Source organism: Vidua macroura, chromosome 3 (genome assembly GCF_024509145.1).
Source record: "Vidua macroura isolate BioBank_ID:100142 chromosome 3, ASM2450914v1, whole genome shotgun sequence".
Lineage (NCBI taxonomy): Eukaryota > Metazoa > Chordata > Aves > Passeriformes > Viduidae > Vidua > Vidua macroura.
This window is the reverse complement of record NC_071573.1, coordinates 42,043,069-42,062,796: the sequence shown is the minus strand read 5'-3', so window position 1 is coordinate 42,062,796 and position 19,728 is coordinate 42,043,069. Positions and strand designations below refer to the sequence as shown.

The window sequence follows — 19,728 nt, the reverse complement described above, 5'->3', positions numbered from 1 at the left end:
AGTAAGTCCAGGCACAGGCTTTGTCCCCTTTGTACTGAAAGTGACAGCTGAAAAAAATCTGTATCAGCCAAGCAGGGCAATGGCAGTTCTGTACAAAGAGAGACTCTCTTTGCAAGTTTTTCATTTTTTCTCATATATCCCTCTATCACAAAAGCCAGCATTAAGTTTCAGACATATTTTGTTGTTCTGTGAAGGCCATAAGGTTAAGGCATTCAGAGTAGTTACTCACTTGTGGACTGCTAGACAAACAGACCATCATTTTGTTACAAACTGCTCACAATATAATAATGGAAAATTAGTCATACAAAGCAAGCTTGTGGTGTGCCTAATATAAATCCCAAAGTCTCAAATATTCTACTGAAAATATCAATGATCATAAAATACAGAGCCGCACTCCCACCTGTAATTATCACAGAGTAGTCAGGAAAGAACTGAATGGCACTTTTTTGATACAAGGAAAAAAGCCCCAAACCCACTACGTAAATTCATCTAATCTAGTGCTTAATGTATAACAATGAAGCTTGGAGTGATTTGTTTTCTGTCAGATAAATAATTCTTTTAATCTAACAAAAATTAAGAGCATTTGGTACAAATGAAGGTATTCATTATTAATATTTTCATATTTCCCATGTGTTTTCATTCACTTGGTCTTCTCACCCTCCCTTCAAGAGCACCTTGAAAGCAAAAATATCTATCTATTCTGCAACCCATCAGTTTGTGGAGAGAAACTGTTGTTAATATATTAACTTCCTAGAAAACATTGCTATACACCTTATTGCCTCTTAAACATTAATGTTATCAACTCTTCTAATAAGATAATGGCACCTTTATTAACTTAGTTTCTGCATGTACTCATAGTGTGGAAGTTCAACAAATTGTTCATCTTTGATTACAAAGATAATATTAAAACATACCAATGGCTACACATGCCACATAGAAGAGAAGAAAAAAGAAAAGTGAAGCTATTTCTGTCAAGGATATCAGAGTGATCATTAAATTTATGAACAACTTTCAGAGTATACATAGTAACTGTATGTTACAGCCAAGATGTTAAAATAAGAAAAAAAAAAAAAAAAACTGTGATTCTACATGAGACAAAATCTTTCTGACAAAGTATTCAATATTTTGATGATATAGAAGATCAAGAGGCTTTCATTGCCACCATACCCAAACATCACATAGTTGATTCATTTTATTACTTCATCTGTATGATAAAAGGTGCTAGTCCTGTATGTATTTAAGGAAGGGGGGAAATAAAAATTACAAGATTTGTATCCTGAAAAGTATTTAGGCATTTGAAGTCTATCAATCCCTCTCCAGCCCCCTCCTCCACCACCATCTTTGGGAACCATAGACAGACTTTCTGGTCTTCGGAACCTCCTGCAGTGTTTTTATTTCCTCTAACTGCTGAGATATAAAATCGTTTAAAGTCCAAGTTGTTTGAAAGGACAGGACACTATGTCTGAAAACCACTTTCCATCTACTCCTCTGCTCCATACTCCATTATTTTAAAATGCACAGCTGGAAAAGGAATTTCACCAATTTGCCAGTGGTCAAGGGGCAACCTGTGGTGTTGGACTACTCGGGCTGAGAGCACATCCTCTTAGCAGCAATAAATGGGAAACCTTATGGGTAGGATGCAAATCTAAGCACGCACCTCCCAGCCCGAAGGTGCCCAGGAGCTGACAGCCAGCTGTCTTTCACCAGGAGATGTGCTCTGCCTCCAGCCTCTAAAGAGATAAATGACACACTGGGCCCCTTTGGGCACAGTAAACCACCCAAGGTTTCAGTGAGTTATGCAGCTGTACCACAGGCCTACATTTATTAAACAAAGAAACGTCATTTTTTGTTCCACAAGTGGGTAATGGCAAGTCAGTTGAGGGGTGTGGGAGACAGAATAGAGCACAAGTGAAGGGCATGAAAATTTTTACTGCAGAATGAAAGACTCTATGGGAGAGGAGAAAAGTATTAGAGTTGAAATTATGTAGAAATTACAGTTTAAGGAAAAAATGCATTCTGAACAGATTTCTTGTTTTTTAATTTATTGCCAAAAAGGTCGAAAGCCATAAACATTTTATTAGAAGCTTAGATTTTAGGTTTCATAATATCTCATAACTGCAAGGTTTTATTGTGGTCAGCTTGACTATGATAATTTTTATATTGTTGCTATAAATCAGCTGGGCTACTGGCAATTAGTTGCAATTTTGTTAAAAGCTACTTTAAATGAATAAAAAAAAAAAACAATACAGATACAGAAAAATACAAAACAAATCTAGCAAGCTATGTTTTTATTTTGGTGCAAGTAAGCAAAACACTGGTATGTGATCAAATCTATGAGTCAAACTACTATAGCAAGCAAAAGCCATAAAAATTAAACACTGAAAAAGTCACCATTACAAGATAGTGCTCTGTGATCTTTCCATTAAGAATTCATGTAACAGCCATACTGCCTTCATGAGGAGAAAAGGGAAGACAGAAGAGGGGACAGCCCAAGGAATATGCACTTTTTCCACCTCAAGCTGAACATTAAAAAAAAACTGAAAAACCATCTAAAGAGCAAAGTAAGTGCAGCTAATGTAATGCTTTTAAACCTGCAGAACAATAGTTCTCAATCACTTTCCTTAATGTGTGGGGGTTTGGTGGGTTTTGTTTATTTTAAGTACCCTTCCCATTGAGTAACCATGTCTCAGATTACTCAACTCAATTTGAGTGAGTTTGACAAAATGAAGACAAAATATTTTTATAATTCTGTCCAAGTCATGACAAGTTAAAGAAAATATTTACTTCCTGAATACTGAGATATAAGTGTTTACTCCATAAACTTTGATTCATCTTGCTGTTTGCTTTCTTCTCAAATATTCACCTTAAATTTTTGTCAAGTACATCAGCTTCAGCAGTGTTCTTTTTAGCTTCCATGTCTCAATTACTCTGTCACACTGTATAGCATTCAGAACTAGAAACACAGTTTATGTTAAGGTCAACATTTTATTTGAGTTAGTTTCATGACAGAAATATATTTTATATTCTCTAAAACTTCTCCATCATGCAAACAAAATATTGTTAAGTGGAAAGAGCAAGAGATTCATTTCAAAAGCTTAGTCCTGCTCTGAAAATAAAATGCCAATGAACAGACTTTTTAAACTTACTAATGCATTATTTAGTTCTGAAGGTTTTCGTTTCTGAAGACACTGATCTGTACCTATCATCAGTCTCAATGCAACAATTTTGGAGATTCATAAATTTAATAGAATTAATGTTTTAATTCATTTTTTTGCTGAAAGTATGTCTTAAAAAGGACATCTGACTCAGCTTCTCCATGTTCTTCCATTTTCAGCAAAATAAAATCTTCAGAAGGCAAGTTCCTACTTTCCTTGCCAATTGACAAGCACTATCTGTCAGGGTTATTTCAACTTAAAGGAATTTTACCCTAAAGGAAATTCTTTCCATTCCCTTTCCTGTTTGTGTTGATTATCTCAGCACATATTTGCAACCTCTTTCATACTGAAGCTGAATGTTATACAAACACCTGAAATTTTAAACATGTAATGAAATTGATTCTAAAAACCAAAACAAGGATCTGAAGGTCTGGTTCATGCTTTGGTAAACACAGAAATACTTAAAAGTGTAACCACTGTGAAGCTGGATGAGAAAGAGCAGGAGTCATCTCAAGCTTCTGAGGTTCTGCTGGCTCTTGTTTATAGCTAATGAAACTAAGAGGCTAAGGCTGAACATTAACAAAGTGCAAACAGAAGATGTTTTCAGAACTGAACCATTTTAATTTGTATTTTTAAATACTCAAACAAATCACAGATTTTTTTTTCCCAGCCACATAGGTACCTCTAGCATGGGTTCTCACAGGTTTCACCGTACTAAAATTAGTAGCCAGAGCAAAAGAACCAAATACAAATCTAAGTTTGACTTGCTGAGAGCCAGTTTCAAATTCACATCCTGCTCCTTAACACTAAAACAATCTTTTGGAAGGGATCCAATGGAATTGCTCAATAGAAATTCACATATTCAAATTCTAGTATTGCTACTCATGTTTTAATCAGTGACAAAGTCAGCAAAGTATATCTGAAGCCAAACCTGAGAGGACATGCTACTGTCTTTAAACATTTCTTTTATTGTTAAGTTCTGTAGTTGTAAAATACTTAAGTGCCAATAATTTATTTGGGAATTCTTGTCTACTGGTTTAAACAAAGAATGTATAATAATAGCCTATAATACAAGACCATAAGGAGTCTTGTAAAAAGATCTTCACAATATTGCAATAGAGAAATATTCTGTACAAATTCTGTAATATGATAAAGTGGAATCACAGTATGCTGGAACAGCAACTAAAATTCTCAATTATTAGAGCAACTGATACCACAAAAAAGGTTGTGATATTTAATAGATTAATTCACACTGGAAGCCACAACAGCACTGTATTCAGACTGACTTGTTTAGGGCTTTGTCCAGTTTAGTCTTTAAAAAATTGGAAAGTATGTAGATTTGACAACCTGTGCTACCTATTCCAGTTCCTCAGTGTCCTAAGGGTGAATTTTGTTTGCAGGTGCCAAATCAGAACCTCACCTGTTTTAGACTGTAACTACTGTCTCTGTTCTTCCTGCCATGTACCTCTGTAAAGGTCCTGGCTACGTGTTCTTGATAATCTCTTATGTATCACCTTGTGAAGCAGCTATTAAGCATCATCTGAGCTTTCTGATGTCCAAGCTGTACAAAGCCATTCCTCTCAGCCTCTCCTAATGTGCTACAAGCCCCTCATTTTCCTGGCTTTCCACTGAATTAGATTCAATTTACTCAATGCATTTGGGGAACCCAAACTGAATAGGGTGTATCCAGAGTGGTGGCCTAAAGAATACTGAGTATTGGCAACCCACTGGCTCTGCTTCTGCTTATCCAGCCTAGCATGCTGCTGGCATTTGTCACTGTCAGTGAAGCCTCACTTGCTGGCTCGTGTGCCAGAATATGCAGGTCCCTTCCAGCAGAGCTGTCTCCCAGGAAGTCACCCCCCATCCCATCCAGTGGAAAGGGGTAGGAAGATGCATTTATCCTTGTGGAATGTCACGGGGTCCATCATGGTCCATCCCACCAGCCTCTCTCAGCTGCAGAGCACTGTCCTCAAATGTGTCAATTACTGCTGCAATATGATGCTACATGCAAATTTGATAAGGATACACTTCAGCTTCTCCTCCAGGACACTGATCAAGGTACTAAACAAAACAGGTCCCAGTACAGTATTCCACTTATAACTCGTCTCCAGGTGGAATACAAACCATTAAGTGCTATGTTTTGAGCCTGACAACCATGCTTAAAGCCTGGATAAACTGAAGATAAATGATGGTCCAACTGCCATACGCAATATTCAATCTGATCTGATGGCATTTACAGTTTCAGTAGCACACAGAAAGGTCCCACGACTACAAATAAGTATATAAAAGATGCTCAGAAACTTCACACACAGCTATTTTAATTACTGCTTAAGGGAAAAAAAGAAAACAAAACTGAACACAAAACAGAAACATCTCCAGTAGATTCATTCCTAATAAGGAAGAAAACATAGGACTAAAGAAAAAAAATATGTTTAGATATGAAACATACATAATGAATGGGTTTAAGTTTCAGAATCTGTAAATATAGTCCATGAAAATAAAAATTACTTTCATCACCCTACCAAGGAAACCTGAAGTCATTATCCACCTTATACATGAGTCATGAAATAGGAAAGACTTCACACTGTAACAAACAAAGCAATACAAATAATTTCTTAAAAGGAAGTTTAAAGTTATTTATCAATGTAATTGATTCATATTATACCTACAGCTGCCACAGATACACTGATCCCAACTTAGGGGTTTTCTAATTGAGTGAATGTCCACCCACAGAAAGCAACACTTGCTGAGAATTGTTGATATTGTGGAGTTGTTTTTTTCATTCTTATAACCGGTTGTTCAAGACACAGAGACAAATACCTAATAGATTCTAGATATTTCTTACTTTTCCCTGCAGTGATTACTGTAGCTGCCATAAAGAATACATACAACTGCACTGAGAGATGCAATTGAGACAGCTGACATAGAAAAAAAAAATTTCTAACTTCCAACTTTAAACACCTCTGACCTACAGGCATACTGAACACTGGAAAATGAGTGGATAGGAATATTGATACTGTTGGGTACAGCCTACATAAAAAAGAGAAAATCATTACTATTAAGTATCTATTTTCCTCAGGAAAAATAATTATTATTATATATATATGTAAATGTTATATTTTAACACTCAGCCCCACAAAGCAAGGGTAGATACTCAATTAGCAATTTGTGCATACAAAGACACAGTTTGTACATCCATTACCAGGCAGAGGTACACTCTGTACATTGATAGTTATAATGTAACCTTATATATGTAACAATACTTTAAAAATACAGCAGTAAAATACAAAGTAAAAATGAAACACTTTTCAAATGTAGTATCTATTTGCTGTAGATCAATACAACAGAAAGAATGGCCACCAATTTTTATTTATTTCCTAAGGAAACAAGGCTTATGCACTCATACAGTGCAACACCTCCCTCCACCTCAAGATTTTTTTTGAGTCTATTTGACTCTGCAGTATCTGATAGATAAAGTTTCAAGGGTAATATGCTCCTAGAAACTTTATTTCAAAGATTAAACAAGCAGAGAAAAAGCACAAAGCATTCCAAGTGTGACAGAAGCAGACATCAGTAAAATTACCAAATCTGACAATCGCACAGACTAATGAAGTAGTGCTTGTCCTTCACTCAGAAATCTCTACCAGAGGCAATGATTTCCAGGGATCTAGGTTAAGCAGCCTGGCTCAGAATGTCAATAAAACCTTCCCCTCTATCTGTAGAAACTTCATCTTATATAGAAAATATTGGAGCTCAATTTATATTTGAGGTTTTTCAGTGTAGCACTCTGAGCAACCACCTATACAATTCTTGACCAGTTTAGATAATCTCATCTATTCTGATTCCTTTTTGTAACAATCTGCTCAAATCCTACATTTAAAGAAGTGGAAATGAGCAAACCTATTCACACACTGTAACTGTTACGGATTACACCAATCACTGTATTTACTCCACCTCATCTCACCAACTCTAAAAATAGCCTTTTGAAATGGTTTCCTATGCAAACAAGATTGTGTGATTCAAAGACATGTGTGAAGATACTAAGAAAATTTTGGTGGGACGGGACGGAAACAGCAGAGGATCTGAGAGGGGGAAGACACCCGCCTCTGGAGTATCTGCCTGATCTCAAAAAAGTGGTAGCCAGACAAGGGAGAAAATGTTTTGAACACTGACAGGTTTGTCCCAATAGTTTCTAATTCTGTCAGGCAGCTTCCAGGACTGAATGCAGACTCTATGTATCTCTGCCAAAATATTCTGTGAAGGACTGTTGTTTCTGTTGTCTGAAAAGAGAATTTGAAATAGAAGGTTACAGTTTTGATAAAAGGATTTTAAGTACCTGGACATCACTTAATTGACTTCTTCAGCTCAATCCAGATCAAAGAACTTGGATCAAGCTAAAAAATCCCTCGATAACAATAATATAAAGGAGGCTATGGAAGTACTAAAGTAAATCTCATGTTTTAGCATATTTTATTAAATAATAATTTAAAAATCCTCAGCTATTTAAAAGCTTTTTTCATGTGATCTTCCCTGCTAAACATCCCAACAAGTTCCCCATGCCTGAACATCCCAACAATCTAAAAATTATTGCAGTTGAAAATATTTGCACCTCTTACATAAAATGACGATACTCAGAGAATGACTTTGTAGTTATTTAGTTTGCTGTATTTAACAACATTCATTCTTTTTCTAATTTACCATGTAACAAGAACAGAACAGTATCTCTTAAAAATGCCAACACCTCAACAGTTACTATGTGGCTTATCACTGAACACCAACTTCATCTGATGATTTTGTCAAAGGCATCACAAATTCTACCTAACAGAAACCCCTAGTTGATTTCGCTTGTTAGCTCCAGTGTCAGACTGTAGCACACTGACATAAAATAGCTTTAAACTAATTTCTACCTTGTCTCAACTCTTACCACAAGTTCCATACTGTCGATTTTCAAACATTTTTCTCTGAGCCTCAGATGGAAGAGGATAGAAGATTAATGACAATACTGTGGAGAAAATAGGACATGGCTTTGTAAATACACTGGGTTGTTTTACAATTGTCCAATGAAGAAAAATTATTCTCACACTGGGTTTGCATTCATCATCAATTAGAATTTTTACACAACAAACCCAGAGCATCCTGTTGAACCCAAATCACAGTTGGCGATCCTGCAGCCCAGTGAGGCAAGGTAGCCACTGCCTTTGAGAAAGCTCCCTCCATTGCTTTAGGGAAACAGCAAGAGGAGCAAGAATAACAAGCTGTTGTCCTGACAACCTTACAAAATAAAACCTAGGCTTACTTTACTACAGCAGAACACTACAGGCAACCTGATCACTGTAAACTGCTCCTAGCTCCTAATTCTTCAAGAGCAGCTGGCACTGCAATAAGCAAGCCCAGCACAGCAAAACACACATGCTTACTTACACACTGTTGATGAAATGTACATTAGGCATAAGAATGTATGAACAGACACAACCACACTCTTCTGTTCTTTTTTTCCACCCCCACACTTATTTTTCCACTTTGTGTCACACTAGTATTACAATGGGGTTTCAAGCTAAAACATATCAGGTATTCATTTACAGTGCTGAGAAGCCAGAAAAACACTAGAAGCAGAGGAGTGCTTTTTTCCTTGAATGCAGTTTAGGTATCTAAAAGTAGAACAGAAAGCCACAAATGAGAACAACCAGAGAAGAATGATTAAATAACTTGCAACTCTCAGGTGGAAAAAAACCTAAAAAACAACAAACCTGGAAAAACCCTGACTGAAATGTCCCATCTTTCACAAACACCTTCGTCACAAAATATAAGAAATAGAACTGGTTTTTTACAATGACTATTTTGCTAACTATGCATTAATTTCAGTACTTCTTTTTACTCCCCCACATGAAAGGGAAAAAACTAACAAAAATATTTTAATTTAATTAAAATTAATTTAATTTTATTATGCGCACTTATAAACACATACTTTAGAATGTTTCACTCTGCTCTTACCTTAATTGCCATTTCATTGCCACAACCCTTCAAAATTTATCAGATTTGACTGAAATGACTGTAAAAATCAAAAATGGACTATAGAGTGGCCCAGAAACTCCTTTCCATCTCATATATATGGAACAAACAAGTGTAAAAAAGAAAAGACAACTCACAACAAAACACCAAAAAATGCCAAATCACTGGAAAATTTTTATCAAGGTATTAAAACACATTTTATTGCATTTAAATTAACGTGCCACAGAATGTCTGATGTTCTCAGAGTACCTTTCCTAATAGAAACATTTTAAGTATTGTAATCTGTTCTTCCTGTAATTTGTAAAATGGTTCTATCATTTCATCACAGTTTGTATCAGGTTTAAAAAAAAGTTGGTGAGCCTAAAGGGAAATGGAAGGGCAAAGTCACGAGTTTTATGAGAGCTTTGTATCTTTAATCTTTTAGGTAGTCTTTGAAGCATAGGTATTTCACAATATTAATTTTACAGGTGTAAGTTATATTAAAATAATTTTATTGGATTTATATTAGAGGACATATGATACACATAAATGCAGGCAGGCATTATCACAATCCACAGCCACTATGCCAGTGAGAATTCAGGCAGCCAAGGGAGAGGGGGAGGAAAGAAGAAACAGTAAACAATACAGGAGCATTGCACAAATATCTGCAGAGCTGCGTATGCAACTTTGCAGGATCCAGAACAAAAAATTAACATTATATAAGAAAAGATTCAAAGTCAATGGCAAAACTCCAAGTCCTGTGCTCAGAATTTTATTTAAGCTGCTGAGGGGGAGGGGCAGCCAGACAGCTTCAGCTACTGCCACCTTCCAGCCTCCCAGCTACAACAAGCCAATTTACTACTGCTCCTCTAGCCTCCTTCCAGATTCCTTCCCTCACTTTCAAAAAATATCTATGGTATCTTTCTACATTACATGTCACTTTAAAAAAAAAAAAAAAAAAAAAAAAAAAAAAAAAAAAAAAAAACCCAAAAAAACCCAAAACCACAAGAGTAGCTACAGGTCTTTTTCCAAAGGAACACAGAATCCGCAGTTAACAGCACTAAAATAAATGCCTACTTCATTTCAAACATCTACTATTCTTAAAATGTCTTACAAGCATCAAATCCAATAAAGCTATTTGCCTGCATGTCCAAAAAGACAGGACAGCAGCTGCTTACATTTATTAAATGTTCAGAGCACTACCTCCATAAGGATTCAAGACATTTTTACAAAACCTTAATTATGTATGCACTGCTCATTATTTAAGAAATTCCAGAAAACCAGAAGAATCCACTTATAAATCTTGAGTAGCTAACTACTGATGTAATTACAGTTTCATGATCCAAACAAGAGCCTACATATCTTCTAGTAAGAACTATGGTGCAAACTAATCACAATGACATTTCTGCCTACTGCTGTCCTGTCTAACTAAAAACTAGAAGAGTATCACCAATTATAATAATCCTTTTCAATCTTCTGCTCATTCAATTATGCCTCAAAGTGGCTTCAAAACCAGGGCCAGTGCTTTACTACAAAGGCAGGCAGGTTCTCTCTCATTTACTTCTGTCAGGATAAATCAGATGTTTAACATTAAGTTTGCTCTTTCACAAACTAAAAAAAAAAAAAAAAAAAGACAGCTATTCATGTGAAATCCTGACAATTCTTAAAAATCTGACCAGTCATATGACATCATCACTGAATGTCATCAAGAATTAATGTTATTCTTAATGCAGTTTATGTAAACAACTAGTGTTTAACAAACAAGCAAACAAACAATTGTGAAACATACTTTTCAGTCTACTAAATACAAATTCCCTCATAAATTCTTCTTATTGGATTATTTCACTTGGTAGACAGTTCTCACACTCTTCTCTCAAAATTCAGGTAGAAAAAACAGGGTTGAAAAAGACTATCAGGGGCACCCCTACCTTAAACTCCATGGACTGTCCAGATTTATAAAAGGACAAAAATTGTGCTGAAAATAAAGAGATAAACTCAAGTTGGTCTTGACTTTGCAAGAGGTAACATTTTTAAAGAATCAGATATAAATTCTGTTACCTAATACAAAAAAGATTCCTACTCTGAGGACAATATTGCAACATACAGAAAATAAACAGCCACCTCCACTTCACTGATCCACAACCCAGCTTACCCAAACATTTTAAAATTGCAAAGCATTTTAAATTGCAAAGCAAAAATTGCATGGAAAAGGAGCATTTGTTAAACCCTGATTTCATTTCAAGCTGTGAAAACAGCTACTGTTGGTAATCTTGGATGACTAACGTGAGAAACTATATAACCCAGTGCCCCACCCTCTTTCCACAATCTGTAACTTGTATTGTCATAATAGCATAGCATTTCTTCCTCTATATTACCAAACTAGATCTCTCAGCAGTAAAAGGCTGGAACCTGCTGAAAATATTTTAACATTCAACCATCTAAATATAATCCTAACTCCAGCCAAGGTGAGGAGAAAATACTTCCTTTCTCCTGCAGTTTGAACAGGTGATCTGCAGATAAAGAGCTTAGGTGCAATGCCTATGTCCAGTATGAAGCTGGAAGTGAAAAAATGAACTGCCTCGGTTCAGTCATAAAAGTCAAAAGCAGAAAAAAAAAAAAAAAAAAAAAAAAAGAATGGTTTTGCCATCTGTTTGACCACTGATTTGCTTAGTTCTTCATTTCCTCATTTGACACTCTTCATTTGCAAGAGTGTTTCACAATGCACAATGGCATGTCATAAATGCCTACAAAAGAAGACCATATTATCTTTCTTTCAGGAAAATGAAATATAAACCTTTAAAAATACTCTGATATGTACAGCAAGCAAATACCAGCTACAAAGAACTGAGGCTTTGTTTAGTTCTAAGCTTCACCTTATATCCTTGGTATATATGAATGAGATGATCTCTAATTGATCCAACAGGATTGGTGAAACAGTCTGGCATCCTTACAAGCATTCCTTCTGTTTACATCTAAGTGCTGCATGACCTGCTAAGGTAACCCACTGGGCATGCAAAACCATGACAATACATTCAGAGACCTCTCAAAATCTAGTTTTATATGAATCCTACATAAATTATAAATCAACTGTTGTGGACCCTAAGTGATGTTTAAATATCGATAATGCATTAGAGCTCTTGGTGATTTAAACATGTTTGCATTAATAATACAAGGTATTTCAAAGATCAAATTTGAAGATTTAAGTATTTCAGAGCCACCACTGAAAAAGCTAATGGAGGGCAAATAATGCATTCCCGCTGACAAAAGGCACAGTTTTGTAAAAATATAAGAAATAGAGTAATAAGGCATCAAGTCTAGGCATTTATATATCCAGCAGGCTATGTCTCTGAATCCAACTCCAAAACGTTTCAGTCCAAGGTAGCTAGGTACAGAATCTAGGGGGAAAATAGCTGAACAAACAATATTAATGAACTATGTTCCCTTTTAAAATAAATCTATCAAACTAAGTAACAACTGAGACTGAATTATTGGCTTTTCCCCATTTTCAAACATCCTGCATTTCAGCTGCCTTTCTTTATAGCAACATAAATATTATGCATAGTTACCTTCCAACTAAACAAACTTTCTTTAGATATTAGTAACACACATGTAAAATAAAGTCTAAAGCACCAACATGAGCTAATCAAAAACAACGAATTCTGTCAGCTAGTAAGCAAGTTTCAAATCTGCTCGGGTCTCATCGGTGCAGAACTGACCAGAAGATTGTTTACTATTCAAGTGAAGAAAAAAAAAAAAATAGACAAACACAGAAATAGCAGGCTGCAGAGACAGATTACATACTTTCCTTCCCTGCAGAATAGCTGATATAAGAAAGCCATCTAGTGTTAACTTTCAGAAGTGAAAACTGCGCACAAAAGAGCTCAGGAAAATTTACATGTGCAATTCTCTTTAACTTTACATGTCTTTTGCATCATAAAAAAGAATAAAACTAGTTTCCTCTAGAAAAGTCAGGCTGAAAGCAAGTATTCAAACTACTGATGTATTAAAATAATGCAACACCAAGTACTAAGGTAGTTTACTGACCTACTTCATGAACCTTAACAGCCATATCTGAGATTTGTCAGCTTCGGAGTTGCCTTTGTCAAGCCTGGGTAACGCTACTTCGCCATTCGCAGAGGCTCGCACAGCGCAGCCGAGCGCTGCCGCCCAGCACAGAAGGGCTGCAAAGCCACCAGCATAAAATCTGAGGCAAAGTTAAGCCGAGCTGGCTGCTATTTAACGAACCGAACATCAAGTTTGAAGAACGGACCCCTGAACAGCTATCGGAGTATTACAAAATAACAAAGAGTGCAAAAGGATGCAGCCTGCGCCTTGTATCCAGCAACCAAAAAAAAGAGAGGGATTTAAATCATTTAAGGAAACTGCACGGGCTGAAGAGGCTTTTCCTCTGCTACCCCAAGCGCTTGGCGGTCCCCGCTGCACCGTCCCCGCTCTGAGCAGCAGCTCTCCCCAGAGATGTCCGATCCGGGCAAACTTACTCCGTAATTGCCATTATTCTTGGAGTGGGACTCGGAGAGGGGAGCGGGGGGCTCGGGCTGCCGCACCCGGCGGCAGAACCACCCCGCAGGTGACTGGCGACCCGGCGGACACCGCCGCCGACCCCGCGGCCATTCTCTACGGAGCGGATCGCATCGCTATTTACAAAGGCGACGTGCGGGAGCGAGTCGCCCCGGCCGCCACACGGTGCCCGCCGCGCCGGGGCGGGGTGGCTGCGGCCGGGGCGAGGACGGCGTGCCGCTGGGGAAGGGGGGGCCCGCGCCTCCTCGCCACTTTCCCACCCGCCTCAGCCCTCCGTCCTCCCGCGGAGCCCGGAGAAGCGGAGCCTCCCTCCCAAAGGCACCTGAGAGAAGAAGAGATGGGTCTGCCTTCACAGCACCCCCTTCCCTGAAGTGCTCCCGAGCCCTTCCCGGGAGGGAAGGCACTTGCACGCCCGCGTGGCACAGACGCGGTGGCGGGCGCCGCTCCTTACCTGGTGCTGCCGCGGCCGCGCTCCGGCCGCTCCGGCCGTGGGACCCCCATGCCCCCCGCGCACTCCGCTCCGCTGCGCTGCGCTCCGCTCCCCTCCCTCGGGACGCGCCACCCGCGGGGCGCCGGAGCCTTGCACGGAACCGGGGGCCGTCCGCTGGGGTGCTGCGGGGTACCGCGGGCTGGCGTGAGCGCCGCTGCCTCCTCTCGTTCCCCCGCCACCCCTTCCTGGCGCTCCCCCGCGCTCCGCCCGGCGCTGGGTCTGGAGTGCGTCTCCGCCGCCGGACGGGAGGGCGGGGCGGTGGCGGGAGGGCGGGGGCAGCAGCGACACTCACACCCGCGCTCGTCGACCCCGCACGCCCGCAACTCCGCCCCGCCCGCCGGCCCCGCCTCCCGCGGCTCCGCCGTCGCGGCCCCGGGGGACCGCCAAATCCGCATTGGCCACTGTCGCCGTCGCTCATCCCAAACTCCGCGCCCCGCCTGACACCGCCTCCCCCGCCGCCTCTCGCCCGCCGCGGCGGGGCGTGGGCGGGGATCCTCGGGGCTCCGCGGGGACAGGCGGCCAGCTCGGGATCGGAAGCGAGCAACAGGCGGGGTGAGGGACGCAGCGAGGCAGAGCATGGGGGGGCCCGGGAAGGACCCTCCCCGGCAGCGAGCCGGTGAGCGCCCGGTCCTTCAGCTGGCCCGGGCCCCCCAGCTGCTGCCGTGCCCAGCCGAGCGCGGCGGAGCAGCGCCGACGCAGAGCGGGCCGGCATCTGCCCCTGCCCCGCACGGGCACTCCGCTTTCAAGACCCTGGACAACGCCGCCCGGCCCGGCCGCTCTCACCCCCGGCCCTTGCCCCTCTGCCGCCCTCGGGCTCCTGAGGCTCCCGGGGTGGCGAGCAGCGGGGTGGCTGGGACTGTCATCCTACAGGCTCTGCATTACCTCAGCGAAAGTCCGTCTGAGAGCCTCTGGGCTTGCTGTGTCCACACCCCTTTAGTGTGTGCTCTTACCCACATCTTGAAACCGGGGATACCTGTAGAGAAGAAACACATGGCAGTGGAGTTCTCAGAATTGCCCCATGTGCTCTATCTCCTGCATACACTCTCTAAGTTTCACGTGGGTCAGAAGCATGGAGCTTTCCCTCTGTCTTGTGCAGCCCTGAACAGGTTAGTTTGCCTGCCAAATAAGCCATGGCTAGATATCCACATTTCCTCCACCTCCCCCACATGTTCTGCTAAGCAAACCAAAGGCTGTTTTCAGAATTTGAATTTCCCTATTTCTACTCTGCGGGCTAGTTCTTCAAAGAACCATATTTGTAATCATAGGACCCACTTCTACATAGAGGTTGCAAAATAGAAGATGTTATCACGACTGATGTGGCTGCTCCCATCTGCTAATCCAAATGACAAGGCTTGCAGTACCATTGGAACAAAGTCTACTCCTACAGAAACCTTCAGAAAAAAATCCAGGATTTTGTAAATGTTTTTCCAGTCCTCTCTTTCTTTCCCCTCCGCCCATACCCACCTCTCAGGGGTAAGTAACTTTCTGGTTGTACCAGTTCACTCAGCTCTGGCAAGCAGGCTGAATGTTGACATTTTTACAAATATTCCATTGCATAGTAAACTTCTCCTCATTGCCTACCTTTTGCTGGAAGCAGAGCAGAAGACTATAGTGGAAAGGAACTGCCACGTGTATGCTAAAGATCCAAAGGCCAAGTTTTGGGTTATTGCATCTAACGGTTCCTTTAATGCACATTTTACATCAAGAAATACAGTCCACAATCCTAAATGCAAGCATAGGTTCATGCAGGCTTATTAGAACAAACTTCGAGGTGTCAAGATTAAAAGCACTGGCAAGCATTACATTCATTAGTTAGAGTTTGGATGCCTGCTTGAGTGCTATTGTTTTGGTTGAAATGTTATTTTAGAATGTTGTAATTTCTATCCAAAATCACTAGTCCAGTTAGGCAGCAGACTGTCTCTGTACTGACAGGACCACGGAAATAATATTATTATTGTCTTAAAAAAAGCCCCAGAAAAATGCACCACAAGTGCAAGGAACGGTGTAGTTTTCACTTTGTCTGTTATACACATGTCCTTCCTGGAGGGCTCATTCTTTTAAAACGGAATGAAATGACAAAATGACAGAAAATATAAATGCAAACAGGGGGAATCGGGAGAGGTGTGAGTGTGTACAGAGTATGGCAGGCGGTGCTTGTCTCTGATTTCCGTGCTGACCAAGTCCTCAGTGCTAGAGGGTTCTGGCTGCTTGTTCCGATGAGTCCCTCTCACTCTGAGGACAGACTCCGCAGCAACTGCTGAATTTTCTCTCCTTGTTGTCATTCCTCTCGCACGCCGCATCTCTTGCGCCGAAAGGAAGCTGGGTGAGCAGCGCCGTCGCTCCCCATCCCCCGTGAGGCCGGTGCGAGGCTCCGGGAGCGCCGCCCGGCCAGAGCCGCCCTCCGCCGCCAGGTGTCCTCTGGCAGCCGCGCGGGGGCCGCCCCGGGGCCACGCTCTCGCTCCGCTTTGCTGAACTCGCCCGTGGAGTGCCTGACCCACCTCGGCTGCGGCTGATTTTCTCCTGCCTGCACCCACAGTGCAGCTAAATGGTTCTTTCATAAGCTTGGCTACATGTCATGTGCAAACTTAGGAAGGTGGTAGCGCACTGTACTAATAGCTGTAATATTTTGCATGCTAAGAACAATATTTGCATATACTTACTCTGCTTTCTTTTAAAGACTCGTTTCATAAAACACTTTGGATGCAAATCAGCTTCCTCCAATAATATTTTGGTGTTTCACCTACTATCCTAAAGAAAATTATGCTTAAAAAACACTGACATCTTATCTGTAAGTCATGGCATTTCCTTATCCTCTAAAAAAATGCTACTCAGTCCTTACTGACTGCAGTGGTGAGATTAACTCCTTCCTGCACTTAGGGTGCATTCACCCCTCTGCATACTGTCTAAAGGGGCTTCATCTGGATGTGAGAAATGCTTAGGCATTCTGCTGTATGGTGCCTCTGAGCCTGACGTCCACCATTAAAGAACAGACAAACTGTAGTAATGCCTGTGAATTAAAAAAAATCATTTCTCAGCTGACAGAATGTACTTCATGATGGAACTGTGGTAACCGACTTACTTAACAGGTCTAAACATTTACAGCCAACACACTAAATGGTGTTTAGGTTAAATTCTCAAAAATAATCATTACCTGTGTCTTGACAAGATCCAGCACACTGACACATATTAGGGTTTTGCTGTTGGGACAGTGTGGAATGTTGCTGTGATCACTGCTTTGCTTTTTTTTTTTTTTTTTTTTCCTTAATTTATTAACTTTTTTTTTTCCTCTCTGACTTGTTTTCCTTCTCTCTCACTCTTCTCTCACTCCTCCAGTATCATTCTTTTTGGCTTCAGGCTACCATTTGTATATCCTCAGGGAGTCAACAAGAGAAGAACAAGGGCCAGAAACCAGAACACAGGTGAAAAGAGGTAAACAGAAGCTTCTTGCAATAATAAAGGAATGTTCAAGCCTCAAAAGCACAAGAGCAAATGGGACAAGAAGAATCTCTTGCCCAAACTAAAAACTGATAAACCTACAGTTGAAATGGGTGGAAAAAAAAGAGGACACTAACTTTCGATTCAGGTTCTAATTCTTGCAGGATGCACGTATTTATTTGAATTGCCTAGTGAAGGACACTCACTTGCCACAGATTTGGGATAAATCACAGCAGGACAGTTCAGCCTTTGACAATATGGATCCAGAAGGTATTATAACAGCTCAGCTACACAAATAACACTCAAGCAGAAATCAGACAAAAGACATCCCACAGACTACAGGCTGGGCAGCTCCGATTAAGATGGGCGCCAAATTTTTCCTGCAGTACCTTTTCTTCACTTCTCCTGTTCATATTTAACTTCAAAGTACCCAGCACAGCCACATGTGAAGCTAGTCTTCAGACACTGTTAACACACAAGGAATTGTTCCAACATCGCCTACTAAGTGTTTGTTTCCAGTGACATAAAGACAACTCTAACAACAAAAGTGGACTTTTTCATTCGTTCTTAGGGAAGCGGGTCCAACTGAGATTCTTGGAAATTGTGTGGGAGGTGGAAAAGACATCTAGTAGCCACGTGATGAGGCTCGTTTTGCTGACACGAGGCAAATAGAAATAGGCAAGCTGAAGAATGTTTAGGTTTGTTTCCTCAGCCTTGGGCATAAGCCTAGAATCCAGATGAAGTAAGCGCGTGCTGAGCACAAGATTTCACTGATGCATAAAGATGTCATCTCACTCACAAATCTTTTTGCTGAGGTTGCTCAGTATTTCCTGACGCAGTTACCAAGGTGAGGTGCTTTATTTGGGAATTCTAGCTAGGTCTTTGGAGCAACTTCAACTCCCTCTGGTCAACCAGAGGAAGGCTGTGAACAGCAGCAGCAAAGCAGCTCTGGCTTCACAGGCTCCCAGTGAATCACTATGCCATCCACAGGCTGGGCCGAAGGTCAGCACTGCAGGCAAATCCCCAGACTCCATGTTTCCATAGATCCAGCAGCCCTGAAGCCATACTTGTATGGCCTGGTGAACACAAGAGCTCCTATTCCAGTAACCACTACGATTTGGCAGTTTCTTATACCTCAGAATAGGCTGAGTGGATTTGGTTCTTCTAACCCCAAGCTGCCCTTTCATTTGGACATTTTATGGGTGAAAGCATGTACTCAAACTCTCTAAAATGCTTATTTTACATGTTGCTGCCAAAGTGCAAGCACAGTTTACCACAATACTAATATTTCATCACAGTGGCTTCGCTAAGATACGAGCGATTCAGTGAAACAAAACATCCTCTGTATCCTCTGAAACTAGTTTTGAAAGCCCAGATGGCAGAAAATACCACTGGTTTTAATTAGCAATATCCTTCACATGAATCCCCTATTAACCAAAAGAGCGTAGTATATTTCATCTCACTTCCTCTAGTTTACTTACTACCGCCTCTCTTCTCTGTGGTTTACCAGCAGGAAACTACCGGAGGGGACATATCAGATAAGATTAAAGAACATAATGTTATCATCTTTACTATAACCAGGCTGGCAGCTTTTTTTGCTAGATGCTGAAATGAGATTTAGAGCCATTTTGGCTTCCATTCACTGTGGAAAGAAACCATTCTTATAAGTCCACAATACTTCACTAATTCCTGAACTATTTCACTTGTGACAGGCCCTTTTTTTTTTTTTTCACTGAAATGCACTTCAGACAGAAATCCAGGTTCACCCTAGTTGAATGTAATAGGAAGCAGAAGCAGGGTGTCCTGGAAGTGAATGTATCTCCAAAGGTAAGAGTGTTTTAGAGCAAGGTAGTTGTGGGCACTGCTCTGCTGAGGAGCTATTGGAAAGTCACCAAGTAGCTTCTTTCTAGTGGCAGTGGGACAAGAGTGTGCCTGGCTCCATACACTTCTACCTCAGCTCTCCCCTGAGGGTCTTTCAATGTACACAAAACCTCAAGACTACAGATGAGAAAAAAGAGAGGCAGACAGGAGCAGGAAAAACAATGTTTTTTTCTTGCACCATGCTAATCTCATTCTACCTTGGATATTCCCAGTCCGAATTCTTTATGCCTTGTCATGCTG

General features: G+C 40.8%; 1 protein-coding gene across 4 annotated transcripts in view; it reads right to left on the bottom strand.

The window, feature by feature from the left end:
• SIPA1L2 (signal induced proliferation associated 1 like 2) overlaps positions 1-14,281 on the bottom strand; it is a 129,139-nt gene extending 114,858 nt beyond the window's left edge. For all 4 annotated transcript variants that reach the window (XM_053973596.1, XM_053973597.1, XM_053973598.1 and 1 more), the window contains exon 1: positions 14,134-14,281. The gene's annotated coding sequence lies outside the window, so the exon portion shown is untranslated. The remainder of the gene's footprint in view (positions 1-14,133) is intronic.
• Between the last annotated feature and the right edge of the window lie 5,447 nt (positions 14,282-19,728).